The sequence below is a fragment of the Xiphias gladius genome, chromosome 6 (genome assembly GCF_016859285.1).
Source record: "Xiphias gladius isolate SHS-SW01 ecotype Sanya breed wild chromosome 6, ASM1685928v1, whole genome shotgun sequence".
NCBI classification, from domain to species: Eukaryota; Metazoa; Chordata; class Actinopteri; order Istiophoriformes; family Xiphiidae; genus Xiphias; species Xiphias gladius.
The window spans coordinates 14,978,139-14,992,206 of NC_053405.1; the positions used below are offsets into that span (position 1 = coordinate 14,978,139).

At 41.0% G+C, this 14,068-nt stretch overlaps 1 long non-coding RNA gene across 2 annotated transcripts in view; it reads left to right on the forward strand.

The window, feature by feature from the left end:
- Nucleotides 1-14,068, forward strand: part of LOC120790323 — a 107,702-nt gene that overhangs the window by 81,012 nt on the left and 12,622 nt on the right. Inside the window, exon 4 of one of the 2 annotated variants that reach the window (XR_005707529.1) lies at nucleotides 9,991-12,861. The exons of the other annotated variant lie outside the window; for it this stretch is intronic. This is a non-coding gene — a long non-coding RNA (uncharacterized LOC120790323). Of the gene's footprint in view, nucleotides 1-9,990; nucleotides 12,862-14,068 lie in introns of those variants that run through there. 2 annotated transcript variants of the gene reach the window in all.

The following is a 14,068-nucleotide window of genomic DNA, read 5'->3' on the forward strand; positions in this document are numbered from 1 at the left end:
CATGAGAGACTGTGCAACAGTGAGTGTGGGAGCTCATTTTCAGTGTGTGACCCTTCCCTGTGACAACCACAACAGCCAGAGCATCCAAGTGGCCATTCCTGGAGCAGAGTTGGGGCGTGTTAGGGTTCGCCGACACATTAAGACGGCATAATTAAAGAGTGGCGTTGAAGTGTGAAAGGAGTTGTGTTCTCAAGCCTTTCAAATGAGCCCATTTACATCGGCGTTGTTGTCACAATTTTTTCGGATTGGGCTTAAGATATAAATATGTTAATGCATGTTTACCCCCATTCAGCGCAAGGGCACGGGCGCATTGAGTGTGGTGGAACACGCAGTTGTGTGGTGGAAGGGGGCTGAATGGGAAGAGAATTAAGGAAGAGAGGCCGAGGGAGAAATGGGGAGAAAAAGATGGAGGATGGGAGGGAGAGGGTGGCGTATACATTATTAACTACGACTTCATCACATGTTCCCAGTTTCTTGGGGACTTATTATTCCGAAGCACTTTAATGAATAACAAGAAGAGAGGGCAGAGAGAGAGAAAGCGAAAGGGAGTGATTGATGAAGCAAGTGGAGACACCACCACCACCTGGCTCATTTCAGTACTGCTCCACAAACTGGGATGCCAGGGAGATATAGTGTTTATAAAAATAGCCACAGAGGGCAACAACCTCTAAAGTGTCCCTGGCATTAGCATTTGACAAGGTCTCCGCTTGCCACGCTGCATATAGATTGGGATTTGCTTTGTCAAGGATACTTGTCAAGCAGACGCATGACAGCAAGATTTCATGAGCTCTGTGCAACAGCGAGGTTGGACATTGAGGCGGGCACTCTGTAAAGCCTCCGTATGTGTGTGTGTGTGTGTGTGTGTGTGTGTGTGTGTGTGTGTGTGTGTGTGTGTGTGTGTGTGTGTGCTGAAAAGAGAAGCAAAGTGCATTTGAGTCAGAGCAAGTCTTTGTGTTGAGTGTGTTTGTGTTTGCAGGTGTGTGTATCCGTGTCCATACATGTTTGTGTGATTGCAAAAGAAAATTGGAGGGTAAGATCGCTGTATCCAAGGTGACCGCTGGCTTTTTTTTTTTTTTTTTTTTTATAAGAGTGGGTGAGGGCGTTTATCCTCTCATGGATGAGAAATGGACATTTCTGTGTAATTCCCTGCCATTTTACTCACTGTCCACTGGCCATTACAAATGCAGAACAGATACAGAAAGAAAAGAAGAGATAAAATAAAGAAGATGGACTAATTGCAAAGATGGTGTGTGCATGTTTTGTTGCAACCTTAAGCCCTATAGATTTTAACTTGTCTTTTTGTGGTGGCAGTGCAACCCTGTGGACTGTTAATGTGTGCTTGATAGTATAAGTATTGTGCATATCTGGTTGCTAGACAGAAACCCTCTGAAAGAGCTGCTACTGAGCAGCCGCTGCACGCTGCAGCCTCAGAAAGATCGAAGGGCGAGTGAGCAAGCGGGGAGAAAGTGAGGACCTTCCGGGTAAGGGGGAAAAAGGATGCGATATCATAGGTTGTCAGGTCCGTTTACAGAGCGGCTTGATTCAGGCCCGGGAGCTCCCTGCTGCTGCCTTTCATTTTGACTCAGAGGCAAAGTGAAGCATTTGCAGAGGACCACTGTAGGGCAACTCACGAGAGAAGAACAGCTTTTACACTTTACCTGATCCCTTCATCTGTCCATTTAAGTCCCCAGACCAGTATCTGCTATTTTTAACCCCCAGTTCTTCCGGACTTCTATACATATAAGTGAATATGTGGGAACATACACCATATGTTAAAAACCGATTCTAAAACCAATCAGTGTCCTGTACAGCATTTTCTTATTAATAAAAAAAATATAATAATTAGTCACTCAGCAACTAGGTTTTAATTGAAGTATTGGTTAATGTGTTGGTGCCCAGCCAACAGGATATGGTCCATAGCATTTGTACTGCAATTTTATTACATGCAGTATTCCCAGTGTTCCCCATAGTTTTAAAATAATGCGCAGTACAATCACAGTTTAAAAAGCTTTACAAATAGAGTTCTGCATAAAATTAAAGTTCACTTAAACTCATGGGTCTATGCTATGTTGAAGTATTTATTTAATAAGAAAAGTTTAAAATATATTGAAGCACACTTTGCATTATCAAGGACGGGAGTACAGCAACTGAAATGAATTTAAATAAATTTGAATGAATGGCAATAATGTCAATAACATTAGAGCTCAAATGATTAGTCAGCTAGTCGATTAGTTGATCAACAGAAAATGAATCTTTAACTGTTTTGATAAGTAAGGCTGACCTGAAGCTTCAAAGCTTTGACCGTTTCCATTGTAATCGATGTCCGAATCAATATTTGAATAATGCATTTTTTAAAAAAGGTTATTATATATGCATTACCACAAAAATACCAATTAGCCCATGACATAAGAATTAGTAAATCCAATGTTATTTATTATGCATCAACATTAATTATTGTTAGTTATTCTCAGACAGGATATTTAATCTCAGTGATAGTTTTGTGCGTCACACCTCTCACCTAATGTTACGAGTACTGACACTGCGACTGTTACACGAGACCAGGTGTCAGGCTTACAAGTTACAACACACTAGCAAGATGTCAAAAAAGTCAAGCGTCTGGAATAACTTCCGAATTATGACCCCCCCTCCCCAAAAAAAAAAAAAAGTAGATTGGCCGATAAGCTTAAGGAAACTGGCATATCACAAATCAACGATGATATTGGAAAATTGTGGAAATGGTGATGGAAATTTTTTCTCTATTTTCTGATATTTTATAGACTACATGATCAATTGAGTAAATAATTGGCAGATTACTTGAAAAAAATCATTAGTTTAAGCCATGAGGGAAATTAATTTCTGCATAAATGACTGAACCATGCAATACATCAAAAAGTCAGTTAATCTACAACACTGACCATAAAGAAATGTTAAACTCAGTGGCAAAAGAGGGAGTCAAAACTGTCGGACTGTTTGCATGAAGGAACAACAATGAATGAAATCATAGGGGGCATTAATAAGGTTTCAGTGTGTTCTCAGTCATCGCTTTAGTTTTGATCAGTCGATGGCAAAAGTTAGTGAAAGTAGACGTCTTGTCAAAAGTTGAATAGCAGCGGCTCTGTAATGGCTGTAAAACTTCGACAGTCAGTCTCCCACAAATGACCACAGTCTGGCCTGGTCCTCATCATCTTTATTTTGTAACCTTAACCCCATCTGCAGCTGTTTTCGCAGCCCTTTGATTTTTCTTTTTCTTTTCAACAATCAGACCAACTGGTACTGTGTTGCACAAAAGGCCGCTACTTGTCCTCTCTGATGTGTGACAGCTTAACTGTTTCTCTGCTTGGCTAAGACTGAGCGCAGCAAACAAGCAGCAAAGTCCAAGGGATTCAGCTGGTGACTACCGACAGCCAGACTTCATAGACGTGGCTAACCGTGTTTATTACATGGGGTCAGAGTTCACACATTGCCTAATAACCTCAGGCGGGGCACGCCGTCATGGCTGGCTGAGTAGAAAAGACGGTGGCAGACGAGCGGCTGTCGCACTTGTTTCCTCAGAAGAAGAAAGGACGGTAGTGACTGTAGAGTTTGACTTAGAGTTTCGGGAATTGGGAGGGTCTACACCTGTAACCTGTCACTCAAAGCCTGTCGTCACCAATCTCAGCCATTCATCATGTTCTTAAAATCATTAATCTCATTCCTCCCCAGGAGCAACTGGTTGCAGATGGAATCCATCCCTGTCTTGTTCTGCTAAGCGATACCTTCATCTGTTACATCTTGGTTCTGAGGCAGCTTGCATCCATGCTGACATGTCACAATCTGAAATTAAAGCCTGCAGCCACTCTAGTAAAAACTCCTCTCTTTTGCCCCAAGGTTGTGGCACGCACTGGCAATAAGCAGTGACATATAAATGTATCAATGGCTTCTCCAGGTGATGAAAACCAGGAAGAGTTCCCATTCAGCCTCAAGACTAAATCATCTATCATGTTGTCGTACAAGACCAGACAAAAAGATCACACACACAAAACAGAAAACAGTGGGTTTTTACGGTGGCTGCCGCAGAGATAATCTCCCAAGACTTGGCTTTATTGCCTCTCTCAACCCTATAATGATGTTAGGACTCAAGGCTGCTTTGGTTTGTCGAGCTCCAGCTCTCCCCAGCCAGCCTCTATTTGGCTTTGGAGAAGGAACTGATATTGGCCAGACTGCATTGAAGTTTCCTCTAACAGGTTAAACCTCAGTTTACGCTCAAGACACACGTTCACACATAATGAAAATAAGATCGACCAACACACAGGCACACACACAATGGGGTGTGTAGACAGATGCACTAAGATAAACCTTCTTCGCCCAGACATTCACAAGTTATATATTATTTGTATACAGGCACACATATTTAAAGTTTGTTTTTTATGGGTCCACCATTACCTAAAATTCAGATATTCTAGATGTCTGCTGCATTATTTAATACACATTACCCCAAAATTCAGGCAGACACATTTTCTATCTTATGAAGCTCTGGTTTGAACAATGTTTGGCTGCACAGCATGAAATTTGTAATGACTGACCCACCGACGGACTGCTGCTTGTTAAAGGTTTTTTAAATACTGTGCGAGCTGAGATTAAAGGAGGGGAAAAAGTGTAACTTTTTGCTTTATCACCTGTTGGTCTTACTTTTCGCTGCCGTGGCTATTGTTTCTAGAAGTTGTGAGTAGCACTCATTAAAACTACTTTATTTGGTGGCATAAACACAAGCATGAGCAAAAGACTGTAATAATCTCTGACTGCAAAGGAAAACTGTGCATGCAAAACTCTGGCAAATTGGTAGCTCAAAGTTGAGTCTGTAAAGGTTGGAACAAGCTTCTCTGGGCTGTACGCAAACAAATGCGTGTTGGTGTTCTCCAGAGATATTTGTCTGGCCGTTTCTTTTGCACTTGTACAAATGTGAATGTATTTTTCTTATCCATTTCACACTCTCCACCTGACAGAAAGTTGGATCATCCTCCACAACGCATTGCTGAGATTTGCGGGCATGTGTGCATCACCCCCTCTGCAAACCTCTGTGGCCAGTGATTACCCATAGAAACCTTCGCTGTGTAGACCCAATAATAATCATTACTATATTTTTCTCTTTCAAACAAGTTTGGCTAACCTGGGGGTTTGGCCTGTTGTATTTCTTTTTAACAATGTCGCCATGTTCCCAGATCTCCGCACCTAACTTGGTAAGTATAAACTTATTAATACCATTAGAAATGATGGCCGTAACAACAGAAATAAGACCCCAGTTGTATGGAACTTGAATTTCCTGTTAATAACATTGTGGAGTTTGTGGGGACATAGTGGGTTTAAACGTGTGTTAGAACGTAACTGTTGCCAAACATCATAAAATAAGTGATGCAATTACTTAGAAACCACTACACATCCCTCTCCCAGACTGCACAGCTATCACTGTGTGTGTTTGTGTGTGGCCGCTTGTTCACGTGCTGTCTTCTGAATTTATCATGTCACATAAACTCATAGTTGCTGAACTCTTAAGGGGGCCTTTTAAAGAGCACTCTCACAGACACACACGTAAAATATAAAACACACACTCAGCCCTGCTTTGGGGTTCAACAGTTCACATGGTCACCTTGTGAACAATCCTTCAACCTCTGTTAGACATCAGTGGTCCCTCTACTCTCCAGAGCAGAGGGAGGACTTAAATGAAATAATAAATATCCGCAGTATGGCTCCCACTTGCGCACCAGGCCACTCGACCCCTCCCAGGACCTTCCAAGCCAGGCAGGAAGAGCCAGCGAGGGCCAGGGAGAGGGAGGATATAGGGGTAGGAGGGCTGCTCACTGCTCAGGTGACCCAGGAAATGCCTGGAAAAGGCTGTGGACCATCTGATTGTTTCAGCGGGGCCAGACGTTTCAGCAGTGATCAACAGAAAAACTGGAGCCTTAGCTGAGCTGGGGTGAGCCAAGCTAAGCCATGCAGCTGGCAGACATCACAGCAAATATGTTTGTGTGCTCTGGACAAAGCAGGTCAGGAGGGCTGTGATCCAGGAGGGAAAGAGAGAGATGCAAGAGGCAATGAAATAAAGAGATAAAAGAAAAACTAAACTGTTGAAGAAAAACCTAGAGAAGGGGGACTTGAAACAGAGCATAAGATACTAAGGTCAACTAGACGGAAAGCAATTTCTTCAATATACGCTTGCTGACACTTAAAGTAGACTTTTGAAACTGAAGACAAAAACAAACTTATGTTCAGAAAGAAACAAAAACGTGATTTCTAAAAATCTAAAGAAAATCACATGCTGCCTCGCAGAGTATGAACTATTCCTCACATCTTGTTACGTTCACTCACTCATCCACTTCTTGCAAAATACAGTGTATTATTTTTAACAAGTGATATATGTCAAGTCCTTTTTGATCCTCCAATGTGTCCTTGATCCCAAACAGGACACTGTAGGAGTGACGTCTGCAGGTCCAGATGCTGCGGTCTGTGAAAACACGGTGTGGGCGAACCCCCTCTCTCTCAGGGCTTGGGTTCAGAGCTGTTATAACATGAGAGGACAGCGGGATTAGGTGAAAACCTACAGCTGTGGATGGATGTGTGTGTGAGGGGGAGAGAGAGAGAGGATAAAGGAGATTAAAGGATGGGTAGCAGATTGAAGGATGGGAAGATTGTGTTTGACATTTGTATGCAAGGAGGGGCATGTGAATGTGCATACCCTAAATATAAGTGTGTGTACATATGAAGAGGCGGCAGGTTGGTCGCTGGAGAGAACAAGATGACTGTAATTGTACTAAGCAGGTTTCAGTCATGAGTGTGTGGAAGTGTGAATGTAAACCTGGGTGTTGGATGAGGGCGGCCAGTCACAGGTGACCTTCACTAGATGAATAAGAGTATTTGTAAACATGTGAAACCGTATAGAAAATATGCATGGATGTGTTCCCCGTGTTTGCGAACCCACACACGTACAGTATATACTTTTCTAAGCTGTCCAACACAACCCTCACTGCCTTCACAGAACTAAAATAACACTCCATTCCCCCCTTCATTTAGACATTAAAAAAAAAATATTGTATTAAACCATACAAATGAGCCTACTTGTCAGAATAGTCAGAATGTGATACTAAATACTTCATATACCTGTATGTTGAATTGTGCCAAAATTCATTATTTTCACCAAGCCAGTTCTGCAAGCTGACATACCACTTCAGCTTTACTTTCAGAAGGTGTATATCTACAGTACATACAGATGGCACATGTATTGGAATGATTACAAGAAAAATTAAAAGGACTGGAAAGAGCAAACAGCAGAAAGCATGGAAGCAGCGTCAAATAGTCCACCACATCCTGAATTGAATCCAAACCCAGTTGTTTGCCAAAACTAATGCCAGTAAGCAAATATCCAACTATTTCACTTACAGAGCCGACATCAGCCAAAGTCCAAACATCAAAATCGAAATCCCTGTTGAGTTCCTGCTACAAAGTGCGCTAAGGAAACACTCTGCTCTGCAGTGGGTTCTTTTTCTTGTCTGGCATCATATCGCAGTTTTATGAAAAAATTTTGGTATTTAATTTAACAAGAGGTTTTTGATAACATTTGCGATCACTGATAACAACTGTTTTTCATTTACTCCGAGTTATCACAGTGCCTGTCTGTTTTCTTACTGTATCTGTCTTTTCTTCTGTCTCTCCCTCCAAGAGGCATCCAGGGACAGGCTTCAGTACAGCACGTTTCTAAACAGCCTGTCTATGGGGGGTTAGTTTGTTTTACTGTCCCAGCTGGAGGGCTGATGGGAGTCAACTGGGGTCAGAGCAGGCTCAGACTTCATAGCAGTACATTGACAGAGGGGCGTAGCCTCTTCAGACCCCACAGATTGCTGGTTCAATAGCGGCGCCGAGCATGGCTCTTGGGGAGTTCGTATACCCTTTATAGAGGACAACTTTAATCAACCATGGTTGAGCTGTTGGTGTTATTGTTTTAAAGGAATAGTAAGTCATTTATTTTTTCTGACTGTGTTAGTTTTTCATTTAGGTGTGTGGGAAATGCAGCTGGCCGCAAAACTTTCCCCTAGCTTTGCACCATTTATGGCATCCACAATAGGGGGTTGGAGGAAAACTGAGGCTTAGAATTTGGTCAAGCTAGCTTTTAATTTGGAGGTTAAATTGGAAACATCCTGTTCCATATGAATGGTGATAGCAAAATGAGGACCTTAATAAAAATTCAAGCAGCCCACCACTTTAGCATAGATAAAGTAACTTTTCTGTGTGGATGTATTGAGGCCAGAGTTTTTACCCACCATTGTCGTTGTCTTACGTTGTGATATCCCGCCCCTGGAGGAATGCATGAGAGTTTACAGGCATGGCGAACAGCTCATGGCAGATGTGAGCAGCTGGGCTCTGCAGAAGGGCTACTTAAAGAGGCCTTACAGGTGCAGTAATGAGCAGGTTTTTAAAATCCCCCTGCCGACTCGCTCCTAATCAGCCTCGGGGCTATTTTTACCAGCCCCTACGGGCCCCTCGGGCTCATCCACTTTGAGTTGCTCTGTGAGGGCACTTTATTCTAACTGAAACACACAGAAATACAGTGACATAGCACACACACTCACGTGCATGCAAATTTAGTACACGTACCCACACAGCCACACATCGAGATACAAATTCACATCTAATGCTCTCACCTTGTTGGAGCGCTTAGGAGTGTGGGGGTTTTAAGTTTTGTCTGGCGAGTAGCGAACGATTTAACTTTAAAAAAAAAAAAAAAAAAATACACCCTTGAATTTAAAAAGTGCAAAATGTATGATTTTGTATATAAATATATATAGATTTCAGATTCAGATGCAGAAAATGTCAGTGTTATGAGGTGGGTGTAATTATTTCAGGTGTCTGTTCAGGGTTCTGGAAGTAAAAGTCTTTTTCATTTATTGGATACAAAAGGCAGTTAGGTGCAGTTGGAGCCCTTCCAAAGCTTGATGGGTATTGATAAAAAGTCAAAGTAGGGGTGCCCCCAGCAGTCAAGGCGCCAATTGTAAACTGCAGCGTCCCCGTTTCACGTCCAGCTGAGGATCCTTGTTGCATGTCCTTGCCCATCTCGCTCCTCCCCCTGCCATCTAATTAAAGCGTGCAATCCCCAAAAAATACCTTTAAAAAAAGTCACAGGACAGTTTTTTAACGGCCAAAAGTGCGAGCACCTATACAAAAACATGGTAGAGAGAGAACTACAACTCCTATGAGGCATTTAAGTATGAAATGTCCAATCAGAAAGCTTGAAGATACAGTAACTTTTTTCTAATGCTCTTTAGTTGAAATATGCTCCAGAACATATGTGGAGAGGTCCTGTCAAAAGACTCATTGAACAGCCTGGCAGCAGTGCAGAGATATTCCCCTCTGTAGATTTGAGCAAGCCTCGCCCTTCTAACCAATCAGAGAAGCTGAGCTCACAGCTGTCAGTCACTATGTAAATGTGCTTCTGCTCTACTACTCCTCTCGCACCGAGGCTTCAAGCTGGTATTAGCTGCTGGAAGGCGTCACTACGGGTGACTCACTGGCTGGCAAGCCCTCGATTCCAGCAAAAACATTTCTCTGAAACAAAGTTGGAATAGTTAAAACTGATCGTCGTAACATAAACTGATAGTCTCACTACATTATACAGGAAACCCTCGTGTCTCTGCTGTATGTAGAGAAATTGAGGGGGATATTATTAGAAGAAAAAAACGACATGGAATTATACAGTGGGAATAATACCGTACCTCTGGAACCAGCGTACAACATACAGTTAACACATCGACAGACGGATGTGGGACAAAAAACACACCAAACTAAAAGAAGAGCAAACATTTAGCTTTAACTCAGTAACTTGTTTTAGATCTGAAGAGGCCAAAGACTGTCATTAATGTAATAAATGCTCTGGTGTACCTTCTCAGTGACCTCTAATAACTCTAACTACAGCATTTCAAACCATCTTTTTTTATCTGTCACTCCCACTCCCTTCATGTTTTACAGCTTGACTGACACTGTAGAAGGTCAGCAACGTGCTCAGTACACGATGCTACATTTCAGCACACAGACACAACATGACACGTGGCAGAGGTCCTCCGGCTGGCAGAAAATCACTTCACCTCGAGGAAAGCGGATGCGGCGCGGTGGGACATTGCCATGGCAGGAGCTAACATTTGGCCTGTTGGAGCTCTGTTAGGTCGTTAGAAGTTATCCGGTGCCCGGCTTAGAGTGATTCGTCTCAGGATTTAGGGGATCTGAAGTCAAAGATGGAGATATACACAGGCTTGTGACTGACAACTGGATTTTTAAACATGACACAGCAAATTGGGTTTTTACACTCAGACTCCGGTGCTGGCATCATGATTGAGGTACTAGTTGTTATTACTTCTGTATTGGCAGGTTTACTTTCCCCAAAAAACATTTTTGCTCCCCATCTGTCTCTCGGTCTGTCTGTCAGACAAAGCCAACTATTTGTCTCCGAGTCTTTTCTTTTCCTACTTAAATAGTGAAACTGCTGAGTGCATTTGATCATTCTCAACAATAAAAAGAAAGAGGAGGATAGGAATTAATTATCCATTACTGCATAGATTTGAAGAGCATGGTTCAAGGTTCAAGGCAGCTCTCTCTTTTTTGCTTTCCACCATCACGGGAGTTTGAAGCCCCTGAAAATTTCAGATGATCTGTAACATTTAAATTTGCGTGAGACCTTTGAAATTACTGCAAAGCAAAGGACTGCTCATTTTAAAATCAAGTTGAATTTTTTCCCTTTGCAAACTTTTTCCTCCCTCATCACACACGTCTTCATTTGAAGTTCTGCAGTGCAGTGGAGATGCGCCTACTTGTACTTAAGTGTCTCTGGTGGAGCCAACTCCACAAACCAATACTAATGCTTCCTGGAGCTGCAGAGCATATAGTCCATGTGCATATATTCCTCGATGACAAAAGAGAGCAGAAATAGGTTATTAATTCGGTCATACATTTTTCAGTTCCAGACTCATGCAGTCTGCACCTACAGCTGATGGAGACTCTCCCCAGAGGCCCCAGGCTAGAGTTGTTCTAACACTCTTAGGTGTTATCCTGGCATCCTTTCAATGTGAGTTTCTGCATTGCTGAGTAGATTTAAACACCTCCTGTCTCTATTGTCCCTCAAAACATTCTACAGCTACGTGGTACAGTATGTAAGTGTATAGTATTTATATTTTTCAGTGAAACAATAGTGTAAGGGAGTCTGTAAAGGAAAGACTTGAGACGATGAAGACTTTAAGGTTAAATTTAGTTTTCAGATGTTAACATAGTCAGGCCTTCAGGGATATGCCTGTCGTTCATTTATATTTCTCTTAATGTCTACAAATCCCATAAAAAGACAAAAAACTGACAGTGTGTTATTCTGTCTCTCAATACTGTCTGACTGGTTCCTACTGAAGAAACAAATATTTAAAGGAATAGTCCTATATTTTTGGAAATATGCTTGTTCACATTGTTGCCCAGTGTTAGAAAAGAAGATGGATACCACTTCCTCTCGATATGAAGCTGCAGCCAGCAGCTGGTTAGCGTAGCTTAGCATTAAGACTGGAAATGGGTGGGAAACAGCTTACTTTTGCATGCAACCGCTCTTTAATTTAAAGAAAAGGCTTAATATTTTCCTAAATCAACTGGAGACGGTTGTATTTAGCAAACATTACTCAAACAGTAAAATAGTGCATTTATTTGGGGCAATGTCTGTCACTTTTTCAAAAAGTTAAAGTTGAATGGTTTCAAACTCCTTCCATATACTGTATCCCACCCGTATATTGTATATATTTTCCCATATGCATTTGTACACCTAGGCCGCATATCCGTGCTTATAAATCTTACTATCTCACCAGAGATGGCCTTTTAACGAGCATCAAGACTCCTGAGGATTAATGTGGCAAAAAGTAGGCAGTGAGATGAGGTTGTACATTTGACGTTCCCGTTGTTTCTGGTGCCTCCCAATGCTTGACTTTGGTGGCAAGCGAGCAGGTGAGTCTTCAGATTTGTAGTCGTTATACAGTACGGCAGCGCTTTTTACAAAGTCTGCAAATTGCCTTATCCTTGTAGGTAACTTTGCAAAGAACCCCAAATACTTCCACACCAATCACAAGGCAGACTACTTCAAATGGTCTAATTCAGTCATAGATTGAAAATTTAGAAATTGAACAGGTCATTACAAAATTTTGAATAAATAGCTACAGTCCTATTGGGGACTATTTTCAGCCGCAGATTAATACAGATTTGATGCCGTAGTGAGTATTTACAGCAGCAGGATGGTGTATTTGGGACTGAGTCAAAATAAACTATAGTACCACGTTCATTATGAAGGAGCACAGAAGCAGTTGCTATGATGTGGCTCATTGACATGTTTTTAATAGTTTCTGGACAACAATGAACACAGTGGCACAGAGGAATAATTTATATCAGGCTTTGGCTACACAGGCAGTACTTGCTAGTTAGTTCATTACTGTTCTTTGTTGGTTTTGGTCTTTTAATGGGAATTGTTGACAGAAATATATGAAATAACCCAACGTTAATACTTTCATAATTGTTGCATCTGCACTAGCTCTCACTAAGGAGTAGTTTCAGTAAATTACTGTAGTAAAATATTCAGCATGTACCAAAACAGTTGTTTTTAATTTATCATCTTAATTATAAGTTTCAGTTTGTGTGACAGTTCATTTGAAAGCTGAAAAATATCCTGTGCCCATTACATTTGTAATTAGCAGAGTCACTCTGTGTTGTTGGGTGTTGATGTTTTTTAAAAGACTGGCTCAAAAGTAATTATACTGATAGTTGTATTGAGCACCATTGAAAGTGGAGGAAAAAAATTACGAAAATACAGTTAATGATTTAATTTCCTTGGAGTAGAAAAGCATTAAAGAATCATTATTATCAACAGTAGTTTGTCTGTGAATGTTTGTGTGGTACAACTACACTAAACTACAACTACACTAGATTACAGCATGGGTACAAACAGTGGTGGAGGATTTATTCAGATCATCAACAGTACTTAAGTAAAAGAGTCAATGCCACACAATAAAAATGCCCTATCACAAGTACAACTCCTGAAGTCAAAATCTGTTTTAAAGTGGGCCCATGTAACTTTTTCTGAACTACACCCAGCAAAGGTTAAAGCAGACAAGTGAAAATTATAACATAATGATATATGCTAAAGTGTTGAGTAACAGTAGAGCAAGTAAAGTCCTAAAGTCAACAAATTGACACTGCAGTTACACTGCAATATCTACAGGCACTTGAAATTTGCTAATTAACCACCATAAGCTACAGGTCATACCAGACCAAGTAAGGAGTACTGAATTTGAACGAGTGTGCATCTTATCACTTGGTGCTATTCCTTCTTTCAGCAGGCACATAGTCTCATAGTTCAGAAGTATTAAAAACTTAACTGTATCAAAAGTAAAAGTACTCATTATGCAGAATGGCTCCTGTCAGTGTTGCATCATTATACTATTGAACCATTATATTTGATGTACTAATATCCAAGCCGTGATGCTTTATATAAGTTCCTGGGCATTTTTAACCTATAGCAATGCAGCATATTTTATAAGTTGGTTTATGTATTGTATGTAAAAACCAGGGGTCGACCAATATGTTTTTTTTCAGGGCTGATACCAATACTGATTATTAGTAATCATGGAGACTGATAATTGACATTTGGAACCGATTTTTGCAGTTAAAATTAAAATGTTGGTGTCAAAAGATAGAATAATACAAACTCCAACGCAAAACTACTGCTATACAAAGTCAATGTACACCCGCCACAGTGTCCAGGTGTTTCTGTTATTTTTGTCAACCCCATTGATATCAATGAAGGTAGGCTAAGTAACTGAAACACCTCTCTGTAAAATGCAATACAGCTCAACAGCACCACACACTACATTCTTCAAAATGATCATACAGTTGATTCAACGACTCTGTAAAACATTTTTTAATAAAAACCAAACATTATAACCTTCTTGACTGTAGGATATATTATAGGACTGTTGTATTAGACTGCATTAGTTTTAGCTAGGTGTACCTAATAAACTGCCAACTGAGTGAATAT